At 38.4% G+C, this 19,207-nt stretch overlaps 1 pseudogene; it reads left to right on the forward strand.

The window, feature by feature from the left end:
* LOC122229328 overlaps positions 1-19,207 on the forward strand; it is a 32,634-nt pseudogene that overhangs the window by 11,771 nt on the left and 1,656 nt on the right.

Below are 19,207 nucleotides of genomic sequence, written 5' to 3' on the forward strand. Positions count from 1 at the left end.
AAACAGCAAATCAGGGGTGCCTGGGTGGCTTGGTCGGTTAAGCGTCCGACTTCAGCTCAGGTCATGATCTCACGGTCTGTGAGTTCGAGCCCTGCGTCGGGCTCTGTGCTGACAGCTCAGAGCCTGGAGCCTGTTTCGGATTCTGTGTCTCCCTCTCTCTCTGCTCCTCCCCTGTTCATGCTCTGTCTCTCTCTGTCTCAAAAATAAATAACATTAAAAAAAAATTTTTTTTTTAAACCGGCAAATCAACTATGTGGAATTCAACGGAAATAGGGAAAACAATATATGTTTCTATTACAAAAGAAAAAGGTCTAAAACCAAAAATCTAAGTGTCCACCTCAGGAAGATAGTAAATGTAGAACAAAATTAAGCAGAGGAAAGGAAAGAAGGAAGAAAGGGTGGAGGGGAAGAAGAAAGGAAGGAAGGTTGGTTATAATCGCTTTCAAGTCCAACCTCTGGTTCATTTCAGAGTTTCCATCTGTTGATCTTTTGATTATTTTCCCTTGAGGATTTCTCATGGTGTCCTGTCTCTTTGCATAGTGAATATTTGGGGATTGTATCATGGATATTTTGAAAATTACATTGTGAGACATGAGACATGGAGTCCTGTAACAATCCACTAGAGAATATTGATTGGTGGTGGTGGTGGTTTCAGAAGGCCGTTTACCTAGTTGAGTTCAAACCTGAACTTCTAGCTTCTCTTCCATGGATAGAGTTCCAATGTCAGCTGAACTTTCAAAGCCTTTGCCATGTTGCTTTTAGTGTTTCCTACAGATGCACAGCTCCAGCGAAGCCAGGACTTGTGTCAACTGATAGGCACACTTGGAGCCTCCCCCACCTTCCCTTCTCTCCTCTCTGCAAATTGCCACATATTCTCTGACTCCCAGGCTTCCCTTTTCCTATTCCTCTGGCTTGAACGTTGTCTTGTTTGGTTTTATGTTTTGGTTTTTGTTTTGTTTTGCTTTGCTTTTGGAGTTTTAGCTCCTTGCACCGGGCACTTGTGCGCAATTGGAGTCGCCCTTGGAGCAAAGAAGGGCTCCTTTTCCTGTTCCTCCGACTAGGGTTTCTCTCTGAAATTTTCTCCCTGCACCAACTGCACAGTTTCACAGTGAAGCTGCCTTTGATCAGGGCACAAAGGTAAAAGAGGGGGAAATAATCAGGAAACTCAACATTGTAAGGGTCATTTCTCCGGTTTGGTCTTTCTCCCCCGATTTATTTGCTGTTGTTAATTTTCCGAGTTCTCAGGTAGTTGTTTGGTTTTGGCATTCTGTCCAAAGTATTTGGCTGTAATTGCTGAGGAAGATAAAGAATAGTGGGCTAACTTCATGCTGATTAGCCCCAGAAATCTAGGGGTGATCTTGTTCATCTGCCCCTTTTTCCAAATTTTCTGTGATAAGCACAAGCATTACTTATATATTTAGGAACAAACATAAAACAATACAAAAAGTCTATGCATTAAGTTTTCTAAAGCTGCTTGTAATAGGAGTTGTTTTACAGAATTTCAGCCCAGCATAATTGAAAGAAATGGAATACTGTCACTTCTGTAGGATTCTGTTGTTTATATGTATTTGCCTTCTTACTAGAACATATGCCTGTTGTTAGAAACTGTCTCTTACCCATCTTTGTTTCTGTCCACCGTGCTCAGCACTGCATATAACCCACAGTAGATGTTAAATTGCTCTGGATTAGATTATCTGTTATCATAGCTCAGAACTTCCTCTGTTTATGTGAAGTGAAGTCCTCTCTGGCTATCTGCTGTAAATAGCTATGTGCTTTGTTTCTCCCTTCTTCCACCCCCACCCTTCACTATTTAATTCAAAATCCTATAGTGACTTACAGAGGAGCTGAGTTGAAAACAAAAGACTCTAAATATTTAATAATAACAGCTTTAAGAAGAAAAATTACTTCTGTCAATTGTATGTCAAATGGACTTAAAAATTATTTTTGCAAGAAAATAGCAAGATTCCTATTGTTACTGACCCTTCTAAAGGACCTTTCCAAAAACAAGAGATTATGTCTAGACCTTGAGAAAACAAATGACCAATGTCCATAGATATATGAAATTAAAGATATTGATCATTTGGGATAAATTTTAACATATCAAAAGACTGATACAATGATACCTTGCATATAATTAGTCCTAGATCACATATCTGACTCATTTTCAGAAAGTACTTATTTGATCAAAAATTTTTCTAAAAATAATGAGCAAAAATCAATGAAGAGATGAATTTTATTTTTTGTTTGTTTTATTAGTATGAAAACAGTAATAAATCAGGTTCTGAACTCAGATAATTGAATTAGAATTGCTAATATTACGTAATAATGAGGACAGTCACCATTCTACTGCATCACTCACACTGGTTTAATAAAATTATTTTTTCTAATATGCAATTAATATTGAAATTATAATTTTTTTAAATGTTTATTTTTGAGAGAGAGAGAGACAGAGTGCAAGCCAGGGAGGGGCAGAGAGAGAGGAAGACACAGAAACTGAAGCAGGCTCCAAGCTCTGAGTGATCAGCACAGACCCGGACATGGGGTTCGAACCCACGAGCCGTGAGATCATGACCTGAGCCAAAGTTGGCTGCTTAACCAAATGAACCACCCCAGGGCCCCTGAAATTATAATTCTTAAAAAGAGTACCATGATCTCAAATTCTGCCATCTTAACACAACTATGAACATTTTCAATTTTCTTGAAATCATTTTTTTTTCTGGGCATCTGTTTCTCATTTAGCTTTAACGAGTCTACACAATTTATACCACACTTTCCCTTTTTCTAAGCCTTACTACAATGCCGTATTGTCTTCATCACCTTAATTTTCACTGGTACTTAATATGCTAAAAAGAGATGGCACCATGGCTGTTGCAAACAGTTTTTTGGTAGGTAATTAAGCCCATCCCACTTTTTACTTAATTAAATTATACTGTTAGAGGGGCACCTGGGTGGCTCAGTCGGGTAAGCGTCCAACTCTTGATTTTGCCTCAGGTCGTGATCTCTAGGTTTGTGAGCTCCAGCTCCAGCCCAGGGTTGGGCTCTGTTAGCATGGAGCCCAACAGAGCCTGCTGGGATTCCCTCCCTCCCTCTCTCTCTGCCCCTTCCCCACATGTGCACGTGCGCATGCTCTCCCTCTCTCTCAAAATAAATAAACTTTAAAAAATAATACTGTTTTAAAATTGTATCCAATGTGATTTTCTATTTTTTGATGTTTTTCTTAGTGGGAATTCTCAGAAGTAGAATTGATGGTTTAAAATTAAAATTATTTTTTTATATTTCTGAAAATTGTTATTTAATTGGTGTTCCAAAATGTTTTCTTTTATCAGCAATATATAAATTTACTTCCTTTTTACTTTAATTTTTTTAATGTTTATTTATTTTTGAGAGAGAGAGAGAGAGAGACAGAGGGCAAGTGGGGAAGGGGCAGAGAGAGGGAGACACAGAATCTGAAGCAGGCTCCAGGCTCTGAGCTGTCAGCACAGAGCCCAACGCGGGGCTCAAACTCACGAACTATGAAATCATGACCTGAGCTGAAATTGGATGCTTAATGGACTGAGCCACCCAGGTGTCCCTAAAATTACTCTCTTTACTGTACTTTTTAAATCATTTAGTGGTATCTTTCCTTTTATTTTTTTTTAAGTTTATTCATTTTGAGAGAGAGAGAGAGGGAGCATGAGCAGGGGAAGGACAGAGAGAGGGAGAGAGAGAATCTCAAGCAGATTCTGCACTGTCAGCCTACAGCTCAATGCAGGGCTGAAACTCACAAACCGTGAGATCAGGACCTGAGTGGAAACCAAGAGTCAAACACTTAACTGACTGAGCCACCCAGGCGCCCCAAGTGGTATCTTTTTGAGGGTGATTGACTCAACAAATAATGGCATGCTGGTGTTATTGTGCACTTCTTTGATTACTAATTAGGCTTAAATGTTTTCATGTTTTTATTGTATTATCTTTTGAAGATTGTTTTTATGCCCTTTGTTTTTAGGAACGAGCTTCTTATAGATCTCTCTGATGCTAAGCAACAAGGAAATGTTTGTAATCATTTTTTAATAATCAAGGGAACAACGTTCTAAAGCCTTTGTAATCTCATTTTCACCAATGCTACTTTTGGCTCATGGAAACCAGTTTTTTTTTAAATTTTTTTTAATGTTTATTTATTATCGAGAGACAGAGAGACAGAGAGCGTGAGCAGGGGAGGGGTAGAGAAAGGGGTAAACACAGAATCTGAAGTAGGCTCCAGGCTCTGAGCTGTCAGCACAGAGTCCGACGCGGGGCTCGAACTCACAAACTGCGAGATCATGACCTGAGCTGAAGTTGGTCACTTAACCAACTGAGCCACCCGGGCGCCCCTGGAAACCAGTTTTTAATACGTCTAGTTGCTGAACATGAACTGAGCATATAATAGAGACTAGACTCTTTACACTTACTATCTCATTTAAATATTTTTGTCCGACCAGTGAGGTGGGTACTATTATTTACTGTCAGTTTAGAAGTGACTGGAGAGATTTTTAGAGAGGGTAAATTACCAACTATCACACAGCTGGCTACTGCTGAAGTCAAAACTAGACCCATACCCCACATACTTTAACCACCACAAGCCACCAAATAGAGGATGTGTTTTTGACACATCCTGTCGCACAGACGCTGTCAGAGAATGATCTGATGCATACTGTGGCATTTCTGAGCTCTCGCCTTAGCCTTGTAACCAGAAAATATGCAAATAATGGTATATAGTTTACCCCTCAGCATGACCAAAGAGCTGGAATTGCAGAGATATTTTCATCATTATCTGTGTGAGTTGAGGGGACCAGGATGGAATAAAACCTTGGCCTTCCACTAATCCTCAGTCTTCCATTAGCCCATTGAGTGACCCCAGGAGGTTATTTAAGTTCTCGAGTCACAATGGTCTCATCTTTAAAAACATCATTCACAAAGATTTCCTTGGATTAAATGAGATTATATATGTAATGGACCTGACAGAATGCTTGGTACATGATAGGTGCTCAGTAGACAGGTTTTTGTTTTTGTTTTTGTTTTTGTTTTTTTTTGTGTGTGTGTGTGCTTAGTTTGCAAGACTTGATTTGGGTGTGCAGTGTGTCAAATGACTCCAAATGATTTTCTCAGACTCTATCTTTCCTGAGAGTTACTAAACTACTTAATTCTTGCGAAGACTTTAATCGGAAGAAACTGATCCATTTTAGAACTTCTAACAAGTACTTACACATTGGAAACTTTCCAGCATAGACTAACTTAGCACATTGCTGGACAATTTCATGTCCTCCAGAATCTCTGTACCTTGACTATTCATCATGTAAATTCCTGAAATAGGTTTAAATAATTGATTGAGGGAAAGAATAAAGAACCTCATACCGTTAACAAGATTTAATTCTGACTCCCACAAGCCTAATTACCTCCCTGAAAAGTACTCTTCTGTACTGTGGCTCCTGTCTCTTAAAACAATTAGCCACGGTCTTGATTTCTGTTTCTGTTCATTACCTATAGTCTTTATCTTCGAAGTAGGTGTGGATAGTGGATCACTACTTTTTTTTTTTGTTAATATTTATTTATTTTGAGACAGAAAGAGAGAGCATGAGCAGGGAAGGGGCAGAGAGAGAGGGAGACACAGAATCCGGAGCAGGCTCCAGGCTCTGAGCTGTCAGCAGGGCTTGAACCCACCAGCCGTGAGATCATGACCTGAGCTGAAGTCGGACGCTCAACCGACTGAGCCACCCAGGCGCCCCATGATCACTACTTTTTAATCCAACACTGATATAGGCACCACTCTAAGATATCAGTACTTCTTTGGAAGCAATTTATTTTGTAGAGCCTTTTATAATCTAATTGTTCCTGATTCATGATTTAGTTTAAGGAGATTCTCAGTGAAACATGCTCTATTCTTCTGTTTGCTCATATCATATTGCTTTCTGCAGGGGGATGGTAAGCTATTTGGCCTTTCTCACACGATCACAGTCTTTCTCTTGGAATAACTAGGGTTATTGGCTTTATTAAATTCAAGAGAAGTACAATTTCCAAAGTATGTCTCACTTAGGAGCTGGGGCCACTGTATCTAATTTCCTTCACTCAGTAAAGACGGTGGAAAGAATATTTGGAGTATGCAGAGAATAAATAGGTTAGCTAGATATTTAAGTCTGACTGTGAATGACACAAAGGTTTCATTGTTTTAAACTGCTTTGCAGTACCTCCTATATTATAATTATTGTCTGTTTGGGCTTTAACAATCCAGTGCTCACCTAATTAAAATGACACTGTTAACTCTTATTCAGGCTGCGTGGTATTTCTATTCCTACTATGATGGATAAATCATTTGGAGGACATAACCCTTCACAACCTTTATCAAGACCTCACACTGTAATCTGTCAGAACTAATCCCTGAATACAGTTATTCTTTCTTCTGCTGCTGAACATTTATATAGCAATGAAATGTTAATAACTCCTAAGAGAGTTGGCTGGATTGTACTATATTTTAGAAGGAACAATTATTTCTCAGAGGCCCCAAGATTTAAATTGGATAGTCTATCCAGGGTCTTCAACCTCAGAGACTTCTCTAGAAGTAGAATGATCCAGAAAAGCCATTTTGGATAGGCTTTGAAAATTTCATCTTTTCTAAAGAAATTGTATTGAGGCCAATAACATAAATATGGTTGGAATATGGTTGGAATATTCCTTTCTTGACTGCCATATATTAAACGTTTGACTTCCCTGAATTTCCTCACTTACCACTTCACAAAATACATGACTCTTCTCTTGGCCATGGTATGATTAAATGCCATTCAGCACATCTGATCATAATATTTTGCACATAAAAACCTAGCTACTATGCACCAGAGTTGACAGGGGTAATCCTTACAATTTCTATGTAATAATGCCAAGTTCCCTTTCTGTGTATAGTTCACATTTGGTTTATCTATTTCTGTTCTTGATTTGATTCTGGCCAGAGCCATGCAAATGTAAGAACTTATATTAATCTACATCTCTGCCTGCCACAGTCATCTAAGTTTCCACTTTATCCTCTGTAACTATGGGTAGGGTTTTAAAATCTCACTGACATTTAGAAGAAATTTTAGAAGAAAAATGTGTGTGCTGGGTGGTGCTTTAATAGTGATTCTCTCTCTTTTCAGAAGCTCCTTAATTCCTAAAATGACTTTTTAGTGGCTTGACTATGTACTGTTCACTCAGCGTATGTTTTGAACATGGATGTTGGACAAATATTTGCATGGCTCAGTTTTATTCTTTCCTTCTGTGAGTTTTGACATTTCTTTCTGATAGTAAGTTTACAAGAAATTCAATCTCAATCTAAAATCTAATTATATGTATATCAAATGTACATGCATATTTGTTTTGGTCACTCCACAGAAGGAGATGAACCTATACCCAGCATTTGGTTTAAATGTTAAGACTGCTGGGCCGCCTGGGTGGCTCAGTCAGTAGAGCGTCCGACCCTTGATTTCAGCTCAGGTCATGATGTCACAGTTTATGAGATCAAGCCCCACACCAGGCTCTGCACTGACAGCTCAGAGACTGCTTAGGATTCTCTCTCTCCCTCTCTCTCTGCCCCTCCCCACTTGCATGCGAACACGCTTTCTCTCCCTCAATCTCAAAATAAAGAAATAAACATTAAAAAAAAAATGTTAAGACTCCTGAAGCCACACACACCAAGAGAGTAGGAAAAGGTTTGTTATATAATGAGGCTTTTGGAGGGAGCAGGCTGCCTCCTCAGCAGGTCCAAAAGTGATTTGGGAGAGCAGGGAAAGGAGACTAGTTCAGGGTTGGGGCTTTTTATTCTATTTAGGGCTGGGGCTGCAGCGAGGCTCCTGCATGTGGCTTGAACTTCCTGCGTGAGCCCAAGGAGGAAGTACCAGCCTTTCTTATCAGCTTGCCCAGATGTGGGGAAAAGAAGCAGAGAGGTTTAAAAACTATCAGTAAACAAGTATCAAAAACCAGAGTCAGACTCTCAATACAATACCACACCTGAATACACCCACCTACCCATGCTGCCTCCTTTATCAAATCTTCCAATAAGACTTCTGTGCAAGGACTTAGGTTCCTTGTCACCCCCGCTCCTAATTCCTGCTCCTTTGTGACTCTCACTTGCATTTCATCTCCCAAGGGGGCTTGTGTCTTTGCATTTGGGTTGATCAACATGCAGAATTCAGTCCTGGTACGTGACTGAAAAATCAACTAAAACAAAAATATCTCACTTACACAAGACACTTGTATTTGTGGCAGGCTACTCTAAATGTTTGATCACCCAAGGGGAGAGCGCAATAGGGAGATTATTATCCCCAACGACAGGAATTTGCCACATCTCTTAGAAGGCAGAAGTGCCTACTTAAGTTTGAACTTTAAATAATTAGAAGTGTTTTTTTTTTTTATTTATGACATAAATAAAGCCATTCCCCTGTGATTACATAAGATTTTAAATCTAAGTAATCTAGCAAGTGTGCATGTGTGAGCACTGACACACACACACACACACACACACACACCCCTACCCAATGCAAAAGAATGCTGATATGTGGTTTGTTGATCTCGGTGACTCCCTTGATACTGAATGAGGAAACTTCACACAAACTTGTCCTAGACTCAGGAGACTCAGAAATTCTGATATTCCCTCTGGAAAATGAAACTGAAGATCACAAAAGAGCTTTTAAATCAAATTGTATCATTTGTATAAAATTCATAAAGTGGAGTTCTTACAGAAAGTATCCAAATTCATTTTTCCTCTTTTTCTTCCACTGAAAATATTCCTCAGAAAAAAAAAAGGACTAGAACCACTTCTGTTTCTTCCTAAGATATATAGTCACACCTCACCTCCCCTAATGAAATGTGGGACTAGAGGTGAATTACTTTGAGGGTCAACTTGGCATCATGAGTTGAATTTGTGTGTGAACGTCAAGGCTCTTTTGCTCGCTTGTAATGACGTCACGGTATTTCCTGAGAGAGTTGGGTCTGCAAGCTACCGTGGGCTGCTTCCTTCCCAATCGAACCCCCAGCAAGATTCCTCCTCGAGAGGACAATCTGATGAATGTACTGGCTTGATCTTTGTATTAGAATACGAATAATTTGGATGATTCAAATATAAATTTCAAGGTGTATTTTTCCCCAGTTCTGGGACATATAGTTTTAGAAACAGTTTATCCATCTTTTATGGAAGCAAATCAATATTTTGCATAATGAAGAGTTCCATAGGGCTACCCAATACTAGAAAATATTCAAGATTAAGAGACGCTTGCCTCACCCAAATTTGCTAAAATATTAGGAGGTGATTTTATAGGGGAAAAATTACACATGTTCAGTTCTACATATGTCAAATATAAAAATCAAAACTATTACGTTAAGCTTATGATATTAGATACCTACAATTAATAATGTACCTATTTTCTCATTCAATTATTTTTTTTGCAAGTAATTTTCTTGATTGATATAATTCAAATGACTCAAAGTGGTTTCTTATAAAATGTTCTCAAGGATCCAAATGAATCAATGAATCTTTATACTTAAACATTTCACTTGCTTTCTCTCTAAAACAGAGAAATTGGTTTTAAAACAGATGATACATCCTGATATAGCCTTTGGCCCAAACTAATGCTGACTGAGGAAATCAGCTGTATAATTTCTATAATCTATTTTTGGATTTAAATCTTTGTGAACAAATTTATATTAATAATCAAACAGTTTTAAATCAGGCTAATTAGAATTTGAAAGTGATCAAGACCAGTGATATTTCTCTTGAAAATACCAAGGTTTTACCAAGCTCTCTGGAGCCAGAAAAGCCTCATTTGAGTTCTCAGTTAACTAATCATGTTGTTTTTGGCAAGGCACTTGTCCTCTTTGTGCCTCAGTTTCTGCATCTTCCAAATGGAGATAAAACTACCTGCCTCAATAGGCTAGTTGTGAGAACTGATGTAAATGAAATGCTTTTCAGAAAAAAAGCAGAGCCTGGGGACTTGTTCAGAGTGGCACCTAGGATTAGAGTAACTAATTTCATACTGCATATTCCGAATATTTTTTTCTTCCCTTCTGAAAATATATATTCCTCTGAACTAGTATGTCAGCTCCACAGCAAGGTGAGTTTTAAGTCTGTTTGGCCTGTGCATGTCTCAAGTGTATCATTTATACTTGCTCAGGTGCACATGATACAAAGAAACTGTCATACACACACACACACACACACACACACACACGGAAAATTATCTCTCTTCTTCCTGTTCTGAAGATGTTTATACTGCAGGAAATACAATATTGTATGAAGACTTTCTTTTATGTATAAAATACAAAGCTTTTATCCCAAGCTTTCTGCCAAATACAATTGAGCTGAAGAAAGCTTCCTTCTTACAAAAGCACCTGCAAATGTTTAACTGGCTAATGTGACAGAGGTTATTCTTACAACTTCACCGGTTTCTAGGCCCATTTTTTTAAAAAAAATAATGTGATGGGATAATAATTTGAGATGCTCTTTTGGGCTAAGAGATATGAGCTATCTTGCTCAGCAAAGAGGCGTCAGAGAAAGAGGAGAGATAAAAGATAGAAACTTCCTAGATTTTTTTTTAAGTTTATTTATTTGTTTGAGAGAGCCAGACAAAGCTTGAGTGGGGAGAGAGGCAGGGAGAGAGTGAGAGAGAGAATCCCAAGCAGGCTCCTCACTGCGAACACAGAGTCCGATGCAAGCCTTGAACCCACAAACGAGGAGATCATGACCTGAGCTAAAACCAAGAGTCAGATGCTTAACTGACTGAGCCACCCAGGTGCCCCAGAAACTTCTTAGCTTTTTGATTCAACCCACCATCAAGGTTTAAGACAGGGTAATTTAGGAGTGATCAGTTAGCCAGAACTAGTTTTTCCTACTTCCACTCAGCTCCAAACCAGGTAAACCTCCTATAAATTCAGGGAGCGAACTGAGAGTATCTCGGCATTGGTTTTTCTCTGTCCTGTATCTTACCTTCACCCCACAATGCATCTGGGTGGACTTTGGAGTAACAGTAGAACTCCTCAGAACAATTTTGAGGATGGTTCAGGAACGGAGAAGACCACCAGCCCCTCTGTATTCCAGTGATTACCAGCCTTGCTGAGGTCCTCCCACCAAATGGTGTGAAAGCTAGCCTCAAAAAGCCTGTAGGGGGTGTTAGAAACATGAATTGTAGCTTCTAGGCACCATAGAGGGCTGTGCAAGGGCAGCCAAGACTTCTCACTGTCCAAAAGAAAGGGTACAGAATTTGGATGAGAGAGGGAATGGTTAGGGCAAGCCTGGAGTTGGTTCCTTCAGCTGAGACGAGCAACAAATGTGGCAACAGATGTGCTGCTCTGTCCTTGCCCGAGGGCTGGTTGTGAATGCAGTTCCTTGGTGAGACAAAATTTCTCTTTGGTAAAAACTTGGATTTCTTTGAGAGACTGATATGTTTCTCTCTCTCTCTAAGTTTATTTTTGAGAGAGAGAGAGAGTGAGCAGGGGGAGAAGCAGACAGAGAGGGAGAGAATCTCCAGCAGGCTCTACTCTGTCAGCATGGAGCCTGATGTGGGGCTCGAACCCACAAACCATGAGATCATGATCTGAGCTGAAACCAAGAGTCAGACGCTTAACCAAGTGAGCCACCCAGGTGGCTTGATGTTTCTCTTGCTTTTTAAGACTTGAATTCTTTAGCGCAGTTGGAGGTTCACAACAAAATTGAGAGAAAGGTACAGAGATTCCCCATATGCCCTCTACCCCACACATGCCTCGCCTTCCCATTATCAACCTTATTTACCAGAGAGTGTTACATTTGTTACTATAGATGAACCCACAATGACACATCACAATCACCAAAGTCCAGAGTTTATTTGAGGGCTCACTCTTGATGTTATATATTCTTTGGGTTTGGACAAATGTATAATGGCAAGTATCCATCATTAAATGTTATGCAGAGTATTTTCGCTGCTCTAAAGAAATCCTCTGTGCTCTGCTTATCCATCCTTCCCCACAGTCCATCCCTGGTAATCACTGAACTTTTTATTATCTTCGTACTTTTGCCTTTTCCATAATGTCATGTATTGGAATAATATAGTATGTAGCCTTTTCAGATTGGCTTCTTTTACTAGTAATGTCTTCTTTGACTTTTCGTGGCTCGATAGCTCATTTATTTTTCATGTTGAATAATATTCTAATGTATGGATGTACCACAGTTTATTTACCCCTTCACCTCCTGAAGGACACCTTGGTTGCTTTGGAGTTTTGGCAATTTTGAGCAAAGCCATATACATCCGTGTGCAGGTGTTTGTGTGGATATAAGTTTGTCATTTCATTTTGGATAAATACCAAGAGACATGATCACTGGATCATATAGTAAGGGTATAGTTAGTTTTGTAAGAAACCTCCAAACCATCTTCCAAAATGTACAGATGTAACATTTTGCAGTCCCATCAGCAGTGTATGGGAGTTGCTGTTGTTCCATAGCCTCAATAGAATTTGGTGTTGTCACCTTTCTGGACTTTGGGCACTCTTTTTTTTTTTTTTTTAACTTTTTAATGTTTATTTACTTTTGAGAGAGGGAGAGAGAGAGAAAGAGAGAGAGAGAGAATCCAAAATCCAAAGCAGGCTCCAGGCATCACAGAGCCTGACATGGGGTTCGAACCCACAAACTGTGAGATCATGACCTGAGCCGAAGTTAGATGCTCAACCAACTGAGCCACCCAGGCGCCCTATTTCTAGGTGTTTTATGGTTTCATATCTTATATTTAGGTTTATGATCCATCTTTAGTTAATTTTTGTGGAGGGTATAAGCTCTGTGCCTAGATTTTTTTTTTTTTTTTGCATGTAGATGTCCAGTTTCAGTGCCACTTATTGACGAAATTATCTTTGCTCCATTGTATTACCAAGGGCCACTTGGCTATATTTATGTGGGCCTATGTCTGGGCTCTCTATCCTCTTCCATTGGTCTATTTCTCTGTCTTGACTGTAGCTTCATGGTAAGTCTTGAAGTTGGGCAGCACCAGTCTTCCACCTTGCTCTTCTCCTCCAATCTCATGCTGGCAATTCTGGGATGTTTGTTTCTCCATAAAACTTTAAATCAGGTTGTCAATATATATTTCTCTTTTCATGTGAGAGGTTCAACTCAGTCAATGTTTTCTCACTTTGGCTCCCTGCAAAATCAGTGTGAGATGTATCTGCCCAGGCACTGGAATGCTGTTCGTGCTTATAGTTGGGAATTTTTATTTTCTTTCTCTTTTTTAAGTATTTCTTTATTTTGAGAGAGAGAAAGAAAGACAGCAAGTGAGGGAGAAGTGGAAAGAGAGGGAGAGAGAGAATCCCAGGCAGGCTCTGCCCTGTCAGGGCTCAAATTCATGAACCGTGACATCATGACCTAAGCCAAAGTCAGTTGGTTAAACAACTGAGCAACCCAGGTGCCCCAAATTTGATTCTCTTTTTTAAGTCTTGTTTTCTCCACTTTTCTTTAATTTCATCTTCTGAATCATATCCCTTGGATAAAGTAAATCTAAACATGAACCATTCATAAACAGTCAATCCAAATTGAATGAGCCCACCATTCACCTGCCTCACAGAGATGGAGATCTCGTCAATAAATCTGGAAGATAAGGATATCATTCCCATTCTCTCTTCCAACTAATGCATTTCATTCTTAGTTGTGACTAATGAAACAAGTCATGATTCTTCATAGGACAAGAGGGAAAGCAGACTGCTGGGTGATCAGACTTTCACGTAGAATGTTGGCTTCCAAGATCCTATTGACAAAGTCCTCAATAACCCTGATTTTCTCTGCTTGAGCACAGTTGTTGCACTGAAGAGATTTCTCATGTTCTGCTCTTTAAGCCTGTCTTTTTCTGGGTGTGCTCTTGAACCTGAGTAGGTCCTTCACTGACAGCATGTGAATATGATCCAAAACCACACAGCAAGACGTGCAGAACAAATGCTTAAAGTGCCTGTCTCGATGTGATCTCTTTCTTAAAGGACAGAGCAAATTCGGCATAAATACCAAACACTGGTGAACTATCGGTTAAAAAAATGGTTGGTTCACGTATTTTCCTCATTAAAATCTGAGGACCTCTACTCAGTGTCAACTTTCTTGAATGTTTCTTCATGATTCCTAATGAGATAAAATAGCTATAAATAATAGCTATCATTTTGAGTACTTACTATGCACCACACACCATACTAAGCACTTTATATTTATTTCACTTAGTCTTCTTGACAATCTTATAAAGTCTTGATGTCGTTTCCATCTCCTTTTCAGATAAAGAAACTGATGCACAAGAAAATTACTTTTTTCCCCCCATATCAGGATCTAATAATTGGAAAGCAAGAATTTGAATCTAGGTAGAATCTAAACTCTGTGTTTTTAACTACTTTGTAAATGGCCTCCAGTCTCAAACTATTAAATACTTGAATATACTTCAAGTAGCCTCCAAAGAATCAGGACTATGATCTAAAATAACTTGTATGGAAGTTATCGGCACGAACAGCATTCGTCAGGATTTTGCACATCATTTCATTTCTTCATTTCTGAAGCACATATTCATCCTTCAAGGCTCCAGATCCCTTCTTCAATGAAGTCTACCTCTCTCCTCTAGGCAGTATTTGTTACCCTGTCTTCTGTCCTCTCTTAATAACTTGTTCATATCTTGTGATAGAACTTACTGCCATAATTAAAAGTCTTCCTTCAAGCCAGCTAGAATGTTCTATTTCCTGGGTACCTGGTAGGTGCTAAATATATTTTTCTGAGACAAACACATTGAAATTCCTCAAGCCAAAAAATCATCATTCTGGGAAGAAATTCAGAGAGAGAAATAGATAGCAAATATCCTTTTTGGAGCAAGAGGAAGAATAAATTCATACAATTTATGTACAACTAGAACAAGCTAAGTCTGAAAGAGATGGACAAATCTGTCGAAACTCTATTTCCCAACTCACAGCAATAGACTTCTGAAGAAAATATCCTGCAAAAGAACAGAATTCTCTATCTTTCCACACTTCACAAGAAGTGAGGATCTGCACAGAACCCTGTTCATCCTCAAGTAGGGCCCCCGGTTTGAGGCCTTCCTAGATCACATCAAACGCCAACACTGACATCTGCTGGAAATGCACACTGGCCACATTTTCTGCACTTGGTTAAAAAGGGGAAAAAAAAAAGTGCAAGATGATAAGAAACTACCTAAAAACTATTTCTGAGCCCAAACCAAGAACTAATATATCAAGGGAATGTGAGCTTGAGCAATCCGGGGCATTTCTTTCATTGAGAATATAATCTTGGCAAACAATATCATGCTTTTGGTGATAAGCATGGCCATAGATTTAGGATTCTGAATCACTAATTCTTTTGTAAGTAACCCTTAGCATGGCCCCCAAAATATATTTGCTGCTTTTTAAAAGCAAAATAAGATACGTATCTCTGTATATGAGGGATTCAGTTAATCTCTACTGCACATTTCATAAATAGCATGGGTTGTGCTCTCTGGTTTTTAGAAACCACTAACTCATTTTTGGGCTGCAGTTTTTACGGGTATGAAGAACAGAGTCTTGACAAATGAAATGGTGTGTTTCTGTGACTTGTATTCTCCCATTTTCCTATGTTTACCTTCTGCTGTCTCACTTGTGATACTACTTAGGTATTTGGGAAATAGTCAAACTGAAGAATATACTTTCCTCCATTTGTTTATTTATAAATGTTAAGGATAATCAGATGTAAAATATATTTTCTACATTTATTTCTCCTAGTTACTGAAACTTTTGGTAAAAGAGAAAAATTCTGTGACTCACGGAAACTATTTTATTTTTTAAAACAAATCTACCGAACTTGTATATTTAAAATTGTTATTTTTAGGGGTACTGAGTCACTTGGGTGACTCAGTCTGCTGAGCGTCTGACTTCGGCTCAGGTCATGATCTCACAGTGAGTTCCAGCCCCGCATCAGGCTCTGCACTGACAGTGAACGGCCTGCTTCAAATCCTTTGTCTCCCTCTCTCTGCTCCTCCCCTGCTTGCACTCTGTCCCTCTCTCAAAAATAAATAAACATTAAAAAATTAAAAATAAAATAATAATAAAATAAAATTTTTACCTGTAAACATCAGCTCCTACCTTCCTATCGTAACTCTTCATTTGTTAAGAGATGTTCCTATTTTCTTCTAAACTTACCTCATAAGTTTTCTTTCTTGAAGAAATAAGGTATTTATGGTTTTCTCTTTTTGCTTTTCAGTTTTTTATCTTTATTGTTAAACACAACAAGTAAGCAGAAAAGTAGACATATACCTCGGAGGTTTTGTAGGTTTTGTTCGAGCACACTGAAATAAAGCATATATCACAATAAAGTGAGTCAAATGAATTCTTTGCTTTCCCAGTGCACATAAAAATTATGTTTATACAATACTGTAGGTCAAGGAGTATGCAATAGCATTATATCTAAAAACACAATGTGTATATCTTAATTTTAAAGTGTTGCTAAAAAATACTCACCATCACCTGAGTTTTCAATGAGTCATAATCGCTGACCATAGATGACTGTAACAAATGCGATAATCATGAAGAAGTTTGACATATTATGAAAATTACCCAAAAGGTGACATAAAGACACAAAGTGAGCAGATACTTTTGGAAAAATGGCATTGATTGATAAACCTGTTTCATGCAGGCTTATTACAAAAAGTCAGTTTGTTAAAAAAAATAAATAAATAAAAAGTATCCGTGAAGTACAATAAAATGTGGCATGCCTATATCTCAAACACAAATGGACAGCTTAATGTATTTTAATAACACGAGCACCATGTTATAACCGCCACTCAGATCGAGAAAGAAAACACGGCAGGCGTGCTCACAAAAGCCCTCGTTGCTCATTCTCAGTGACAATCCACACCCTTGCTTTCCTTGCATTTTAACCTGTAAGTATACATATCGAAATACTATAGTGTTGTGGAATTTTAATTTTAGATCGATGGGATCATAGTGCATGTTTTCTTTTAGATTTGGCTTCATTCAGTAACCATTCTGTACGTTTTGTCTGTGTTGTTACTTGTAGCTGTGACTTATCTTCACTGATCAATATTATTCCATTTTATGAATATATCACCATTTGTTCATCTGATCTATCACTGATGGCTATTCAGGTCACTTCCAGTCTTGTGCTGTTTATAGTTCTAATGCTTCTACAAGCATTCTGTGCATGTCTTCTGGCACATTTACAGGCATTTCTGTTAGATATAAGCTCACACTGGGCCATCAGTTATATGGGCTTTCAAGGTCACCAACCTTGTCATGACGAGGTTGTACCAATTGTACTCTCTGCAGTCCTATGTGAGTGTTTCATTTACTTCACATCCTTGCCAACACCTGGTATGGTCACACTTTTTCATTTCAGCAAATGGGGTGGATTTGTGGTAATATCTCATTGTGTTTTTATCTTGCATTGAATATCCTCTTTTATAAGGTACCCAAGAAAGTCACTTGCTCATTTTCCTAATGGGTTGTCAGTCTTTTTCTTATTAATTTCTAAAATTAAAAAAAAATCCATGTATCTGACTTTTTTGAGCTTGCCTATTCAGTTTCTTAATATTATCTTTTGTTGAACAGAATTGCTTTAATACAGTTTTATAAAGTTGCATTACATAAATGACTTCAGACTGAAAGGGTTTTTTTTATTAAAAATTTTTTTTTTAATTTTTAGAGAGAGGAGAGAGCACACAAACAGGGGGAAAGGCAGAGGGAGAGAGAAAGAATCCCAGCAGGAGAGAGAGAGAGAGAGAGAGATTCCCATGCAGTTTCCACGCTCAGCACAGATCCAGATGCAGCACTGGGTCCCATGACCCCAGCCAGAATCATGACCTGAGCTGAAATCAAGAGTTGGCCACTCAACAACCACCTGAGCCACTCAGACACCCCAGACTGAATGCTTGTTAAATCTGATATTCTGGGAAGCAAATAGCTTCATCTTTATGGGCATCTGTATATATAATATATATATACATATACATATATATATATATACATGTATACATATATATGTATATGTACACACACACACACACACACATATATATACATATATATATACACATAAATAGAGAGAGAGACAGAGACAGAGATTTGAGGATGAGAATAAACATAAGGCCCATTGGGAACCCATGTGTCTTCAGACATATTTTCCCAGTTGTGTCCACATAGATATTCCATAAACACTTAAGATTCAATCTGATAAGGCGTTTATCTCCATCCCTATTAAATACCCCATTCTTTTGCCATCAATTGTATTGTTTTGCACTAGGTCGCACGGAAACTTCAGAGCCACCCTGAGTCCTTCCTCTTTTTCTTTTCCTTCCATATCCAATCACAAACCACACTTCTCCAGACTTCTATACTTTATATGTTCTTTCCTATCCCTGTAGCAGCCATGAATATGTACCTCTTAGATCTCCAGCTGTGCAGGTATCACAGTTGCCTGACAATCCTAGTTTCTTCCCCTCTCAATCCCCTGCCGCATTCATGCCAAGGCTATGTTTCCTCTGAGCTTCTTCACTTTTTTGGGGAACCACAGACTAATGGGAAAATAAAGATCTTTTAATTTTTATTCTTTTTATCACTGTTTTTAATGGAGATATAATTGACATATAACATTAGTTTCAGATGAACAACATAATGATTCAACATTTGCATACAATGTAAAGTGATCACCATAACAAATCTAGTTACCATCCATCACCACACAGAATTATATTTTTTCGTGTTATAAGAACTTTTAAGATCTACTCTTTAACTTTCAAAAATATGCATTAGAACTATAAACAGCACAAGACTAGAAGTGACCTCAATAGCCATCAGTGATAGGTCAGATGAACAAATGGTGATATATTCATAAAACGGAATAATATTGATCAGTGAAGTTAAGTCATAGCCACAAGTAACAACACAGGCAAAATTTACAGAATGGTTACTGGCTATTAACCATAGTCACTGTGTTGTACATTGTCTCCCCAGGATTTATTTTTTTTATAAGTGGAAGTTTCTATCTTTTGACCACCTTCACTCATTTTGCTATATTGTGTGGTAGTTCTATTTTCAATTTTTTCAGGAAACTCCATACTGTTTTCTGCAGGGGTTGTGCCAATTTGTACCCTCAGCAGCAGGGCACAACGATTCCCTTTCCTCCACATCCTCACAACGTTTGTTATTCCTTCTCTTTTTGATAATAGCCATCGTAACACCTGTGTGATGT

This window comes from Panthera leo, chromosome C2 (genome assembly GCF_018350215.1).
Source record: "Panthera leo isolate Ple1 chromosome C2, P.leo_Ple1_pat1.1, whole genome shotgun sequence".
In the NCBI taxonomy this organism is placed as follows: domain Eukaryota; kingdom Metazoa; phylum Chordata; class Mammalia; order Carnivora; family Felidae; genus Panthera; species Panthera leo.